Raw genomic sequence first — 7,258 nt, forward strand, 5'->3', positions numbered from 1 at the left:
AAAACCTATAACTGGCAAAGGTGTATTGCCAGCAGGGGTTTAACCTCTTCAGGACATAGGTCGTACAGGTACGCCCTTATGTCCTGGTACTTAAGGACACAGGGCGTACCTGCGGTTTGCGGCTTTTATCTATTGCGGCGGCGGCGGGCGGTGCCATCGGGTCCCCATGCGGCTGTGGGGGGGACCCGATGGCATAGGAGGCAGCGCGATGTCTAAGGAAGGCATCGCGCTGCCTTCCGGTGACGAGCCTGTGAGATCCAGCCCCCTGGATCTCACAGGCCCCGGCATCTGTATGAGTAATACACACAGTATTACTCATACAGCCAATGCATTCCAATACAGAACTTATGGAATGCATTGTAAAGGATTAGACCCCCAAAAGTTCAAGTCCCAAAGTGGGACAAAATATTAAGTGAAAAGAAAAGTTGAAAAAAACTAACAGATCTGTGAGAGCCAGAATTCTTGCTGGTTGGTAGGTGAGCAAAAACTTATTTCATGCAATAGTCTCTCACAATTGAAGTGTACCTATGATAAAAATTACAGAACTCTTAATTTTTTTGTAGGTGGGAAAACTTGCAAACTGGCCAGTGTATCAAATACTTATTTTCCCCACTGTAGTTGCTAATGACACCCATCACCAGGGGGTGTAGTTTAGCAGCCTGTCTCTCCTGGAGATCTCACTGCTGAAGTTTGTGACAATTACACTGCATAAATTTATTCCTGTAGGTAGCAAGTATAAATGGCTAAAATGAACCCCTCATAACTTATAGCTACTGTAAAATGGGCAATACATGATAAAAAAAAAAAAGGGCATATAAATACAAATCTGAGGGGTCAGCTGTAGCCTTTGAAATTTACAAAGGGCTTAATTAAATCTGTAAAAAAAGAGATAACATCTGCAAAAATACAAAATTAACAGCAATTAACAGTAAGTGGCAAAAGAGAACAAAACAAATCCCCAACTATTCTTTAAATATATAAATTCTAAAAAAAACAAGGTCAGAGCAGGTAGGTCTCCTAATAAATAACGGATAAGGGGGGGTGGTCACTGAAGATAAGGAAAAGGTAGAGTTACTAAATGTTTTTTTTTTAGCTCTGTATATACAAAAGAAGCGAAAGGGGCAGATATTGGTGGTGACAGGGCTGTTAGTACATCCAGTAATATACTCAACTGTATAACTATAGATATGGTCCAAGCTAAGTTAAATAATGTAAATGTGAACAAGGCTCCGGGTCCAGATGGATTACACCCAAGAGTGCTTAAAGAGCTCAGTTCAATCATTGCTGTGTCCCTGTTTATAATTTTTGGAGATTCTCTAGGGACTGGTACAGTGCCAAGTGACTGGCGCAAGGCAAATGTGGTGCCCATATTCAAAAAGGGCTCTAGGTCCTTTACAGGTAATTATAGACCAGTACGTTTAATTTCTGTTGTGCAAAAAATGTTTGAAGAACTCTTAAGGGATTATATACAGGAGTATGTGACTGTTAATAATATTATAAGTGATAGCCAACATGGGTTTACCAAGGACAGAAGTTGTCAGACTAACCTGATTTGTTTTTATGAGGAGGCGAGTAGTAGCCTGGACAGAGGGGCGGCTGTGAATGTAGTGTTTCTGGATTTTGCAAAGGCTTTTGATGCTGTACCTCATAGACGTTTAATAGGTAAAGTAAGGTCTATAGAAAGTTGGAAGTATAGTTTGTAATTGGATTGAAAACTGGCTGAAGGACCATGTCCAGAGAGTTGTGGTCAATGATTCCTATTCAGAATGGTCCCAGGTTATAAGGGGTGTACCCCAAGGTTCAGTGCTGGGTCCCCTATTATTTAATTTATTTGTTAATGACATAGAGGATGGGATTAATAGCACCATTTCTATTTTTGCAGATGACACCAAGCTATGTGTATGTAGTACTGTGCAGTTTATGGAAGTTGTCCATAAAATACAAGTTGACTGGGCATCAACTTGGCAAATGAGGTTCGATGTGGATAAATGTAAAGTTATGCATCTGGGTAGTAATAATCTACATGCAACACGTGGCCTAGGGGGTGTAACACTGGGAAAGTCACTTGTAGAGAAGAATTTGGGTCATAGATTAAATAACAGCATACAATGTTAATCAGCTGCTTCTAAGGCTAGCAGGAAATTGTTATGTATTAAGTGAGGCATGGACTCGCAGGACAGGGATGTAATATTACCACTTTACAAAGCGTTGGTGCGGCCTCATCTGGAATATGCAGTTCAGTTCTGGACACCAGTCCATAGAAAGGACGCTCTGCAGCTGGAGCGAGTACGAAGGAGAGCGACTAAACTAATAAGGGGCTGGAGGGTCTTAGTTATAAGGAGAGAATAAAAGAATTACATTTGTTTAGTCTTGAGAAGAGACGTCTAAGGGGGGATATGATTAACCTCTACAAATATATAAATGGACCGTACAAAAATATGCTGAAAAGCTTTTCTATGTAAAATGCCCTCAAAAGACAAGGGGGCACTGCCTCCGACTGGAGAAGAGAAAGTTCAGTCTCCAGAAGCGTCAAGATTTCTTCACTGTGAGAACTGTGAATCTGTAGAATAGTCTACCTGAGGACGTGGTCACAGCAGTAACATTGGACAGTTTTAACCCCTTCAAGACAAAGCCAGTTTTTACCATAAATGGGTATACCCCATTTCCCCTGACGAAGCCACGCACGTGTCGAAACATGTCGGGAGGGGTGTACTAGTTTAGTACTTCTTAGTTTTAGACAGAGGACAGTGAGATAATTCAGGAGCATTAGGAGCGGAATGAGCAGGTACAGGCAGTACCTACTGAGGAGGGAAGCGATCTGTATATTCCATATTGATCTAACATCAATCCTCACCGAGGACAAAACCAGTAGGAACTAGTAGGAGACCAACGCATCCACCTGTGTCATCTATCAGCTTACAGAGCATAAGTGCCTGAGGAGATATCGAATTGTTGCCATAGTTGGAACATCTCCCAGGCATAGATACATTTAGACACAATGAATACTCTGATAGGCTGATACGCTTGGTGGATGTGTGATAGTGATAGGGCTCCACAACAGATAAAAATAAAAAAAATAATAAAACCAATAAAAGACAAAAATAATAAAATATAAAATAAAAGAGAAATATATTGGTCGATCAATATTGCCCCTCGGAGTGATACAATTATACACTCACAATTTTACTGATTCGAGCCTGCCCAAAGTAATGCACCTGATAGGCATTGATAGAATATATAAGGGCTGAAATGGACGAGCCCTGTTAGTTGCTATTAGCAACCAGTAGTAGTTAATAGCCCACTTGATATCTCACTGCACCCTGATAATTTTAACAATGGGTTTTCTTGTTGAGTGTACATTTTAAATGAACCAAATAAAGATATAATTTTATCATTAGTTAGAGACCCCTAAAGGGATTGTTGGTCCAACAGACCGTTCAGTAAATTGCATATTATATCCCGAGGGTCCCTAAAGGGACTTAGATTCATTTCCAAACAGGAACATGCATCCTCATAATGATGTTTAATAACATGCATCCTCATGGCTTTCTTAATAAAAAATACCCTTTTGAAGATTACTAGTAAACTGCATAATCATGAAGAGTATTAATAACATGTATTCTCATGAAGATTATTAGTAACATACATGCCCATGAGAATTATTAGTAACATGCATTATTATGAGAATTGTTATTAACATGCATCCTCATAAACATTATTAATAACATGCATCCTTATAAGGATTATTCGTAACATGCATCACCATGAGAATTATTAGTAACATGCATCCTCATGAGAATTGTTACTAACATGCATCCTCATGCAGATTATTGGTAACATGCATCCTCATGCAGATTATTGGTAACATGCATCCTCATGCAGATTATTAGTAACATTCATCCTCATGCAGATTATTGGTAACATGCATCCTCATGCAGATTATTGGTAACATGCATCCTCATGCAGATTATTAGTAACATGCATCCTTATGCAGATTATTGGTAACATGCATCCTCATGCAGATTATTGGTAACATGCATCCTCATGCAGATTATTGGTAACATGCATCCTCCTGGGGATTATTAGTGACATGCATCCTCCTGAAGATTATTGATAACAGCAGATTAGGTCCATTCTGTGGTTCATACCCCAGGGAGATGTTGTACCTTTTATGCAGGGGTGCACAACCTGCGGCCCGCAGAGCCATGGTTTGTGGCCCCCGCCCTGCTGGCCGGAAACACAGCTGATCCTGCAATCAGCTGTGTTTCTGCTCAGAGCGCCGCACAGCAGATGGATCACAGGTTTTGCTCCTGCACTGTAGCAGGAGCGGAAAAGGGTGTCCGGCTATTAGTGAGAGCGGGGAAACCGAGGAGAAGACAGAAGCGCTGGAGTGGTGTATGACCATGTCCATGCACTGCCAGGTGGAAACAGCGGGAGCAGTGCGAAGGACCGGAGCGGTGGGGAGCAGGTAAGTATAACTCTTTGGTTTCAGGAGTTATGCTGCAGCATGATATTTGGGACAATTACTGGGAACAAGTGTTCATAGGAGCACTCATATCTTATATCTGGCCGGTATAATCGTGCAGCTGATCAGTCGATAAGCATGGAATTGCTCATTTGTCGGCTGATTTGCATATTTTATCAGGATGAAAGATGTCCGATTATCTGCAGCACATCTCCCTGTGTAATCTAAATGAAGGCGGAATGAATGTGGCAGCGATCACTCCTCCCCAGTCACTTTCCACTGGCTTGTGTAATAGGCAGATGAGCGCCGATCAACATTTTTTTTATTTGCGGCCCCTTGAAATAGAGCAATGTTACAATGCGGCCCCCAGACCAAAAAAGGTTGTGCACCCCTGCTTTTATGAATATCCAAAATGTTTCTCTGTTAAATGTTTTTACATGATCTTCCCCTCTATAAGGTCTGAACACCCTTTCTATGCCCTGAGAGGTAAATGAGGAGAAATCACCCTGATGTACTCCCCTGAAATTATGTGAAAACATGGAAATATTTGTGTTCTTAGTCAAAGCATCTGACATGTCGCTTTATGTGGGATTTTAATGAACTGGTTATTTGGGCCACATACTGTAGTTTACAAGTGGTACAGTTAGCTAAGTGTATCACATGGCTAGTATTGCAGTTTCTATAACTCCTCATTTGATAACTTTTTCCAGTGGATTAGGATTCCTGGTGGAAAAGGAATAGTTTTCCGTGCAGCTAGCAGATAGGGTGAAGCAACAGAGGTGAGCTGAACTTTTCTTTGGAATTTGTGTGCTGTTGTGATGAAAGTGAATCATGAGTGGACAAATGGCACCATTGTGAATTAGGCCAAGTTCACACTTCAGTTATTTGGTCAGTTATTTCCATCAGTTATTGTGATCCAAAACCAGAAGTGAAGCCTACTCAGAGACAGGGCTGGCCTTAGGGCTGTGCCACCTGTGAGATCGCACAGCGCGCATCACTCCTGGCTGTGAAGTAGGGTGCCTAGAGGTCCAGTTTTAGGCCGGATAGTCAGGGCCGGCTCTATCATAAGGCAGCCCAAGCGGCTGCTTGAGGGCGCAGAGAAGGGGAAGGGGGCGTCGCCGGAGCGGAAAACAATTAACTTGCTAACTTACACTTGCCCTGCTGAGCCTGTGTGCCACGCAGCCCGGCCGCCACTGTCTCAGTCACAGAGCGAGCGGCACGCAGCTGACAGGCTGATGCAGCAACACAAACTTAGCATGTCTTTCAGAAAAGTTTCTCCTAGAATTCAAACTCGTGACCTTTCACATCAGAGGCAAGGTACTTACCCACACAGCTATGAGAGCTGTATAGCTAGTTACTTTAAAAAATAAATAAATAAATAAATATATAAATATACACTCACCTAAAGAATTATTAGGAACACCATACTAATACGGTGTTGAACCCCCTTTTGCCTTCAGAACTGTCTTAATTCTACGTGGCATTGATTCAACAAGGTGCTGATAGCATTCTTTAGAAATGTTGGCCCATATTGATAGGATAGCATCTTGCAGTTGATGAAGATTTGAGAGATGCACATCCAGGGCACGAAGCTCCCGTTCCACCACATCCCAAAGATGCTCTATTGGGTTGAGATCTGGTGACTGTGGGGGCCATTTTAGTACAGTGAACTCATTGTCATGTTCAAGAAACCAATTTGAAATGATTCGAGCTTTGTGACATGGTGCATTATCCTGCTGGAAGTAGCCATCAGAGGATGGATACATGTTCTCATTCTGTTTACGCCAAATTCGGACTCAACCATTTGAATGTCTCAACAGAAATCGAGACTCATCAGACCAGGCAACATTTTTCCAGTCTTCAACAGTCCAATTTTGGTGAGCTCGTGCAAATTGTAGCCTCTTTTTCCTATTTGTAGTGGAGATGAGTGGTACCCGGTGGGGTCTTCTGCTGTTGTAGCCCATCCGCCTCAAGGTTGCGCATGTTGTGGCTTCACAAATGCTTTGCTGCATACCTCGGTTGTAACGAGTGGTTATTTCAGTCAACGTTGCTCTTCTATCAGCTTGAATCAGTCGGCCCATTCTCCTCTGACCGCTAGTATCCACAAGGCATTTTTGCCCACAGGACTGCCGCATACTGGATGTTTTTCCCTTTTCACACCATTCTTTGTAAACCCTAGAAATGGTTGTGCATGAAAATCCCAGTAACTGAGCAGATTGTGAAATACTCAGACCGGCCCGTCTGGCACCAACAACCATGCCACGCTCAAAATTGCTTAAATCACCTTTCTTTCCCATTCTGACATTCAGTTTGGAGTTCAGGAGATTGTCTTGACAAGGAGCACACCCCTAAATGCATTAAAGCAACTGCCATGTGATTGGTTGACTATATAATTGCATTACTGAGAAATAGAACAGGTGTTCCTAATAATTCTTTAGGTGAGTGTATGTGTATATATATATATATATATATATATATATATATATATATACAGTACAGACCAAAAGTTTGGACACACCTTCTCATTCAAAGAGTTTTCTTTATTTTCATGACTATGAAGGCATCAAAACTATGAATTAACACATGTTGAATTATATACATAACAAAACAAGTGTGAAACAACTGAAAATATGTTATATTCTAGTTTCTTCAAAGTAGCCACCTTTTGCTTTGATTACTGCTTTGCACACTCTTGGCATTCTCTTGATGAGCTTCAAGAGGTAGTCCCCTGAAATGGTCTTCCAACAGTCTTGAAGGAGTTCCCAGAGATGCTTAGCACTTGTTGGCCCTTTT

This window comes from Bufo bufo, chromosome 4 (assembly GCF_905171765.1).
Source record: "Bufo bufo chromosome 4, aBufBuf1.1, whole genome shotgun sequence".
NCBI classification, from domain to species: Eukaryota; Metazoa; Chordata; class Amphibia; order Anura; family Bufonidae; genus Bufo; species Bufo bufo.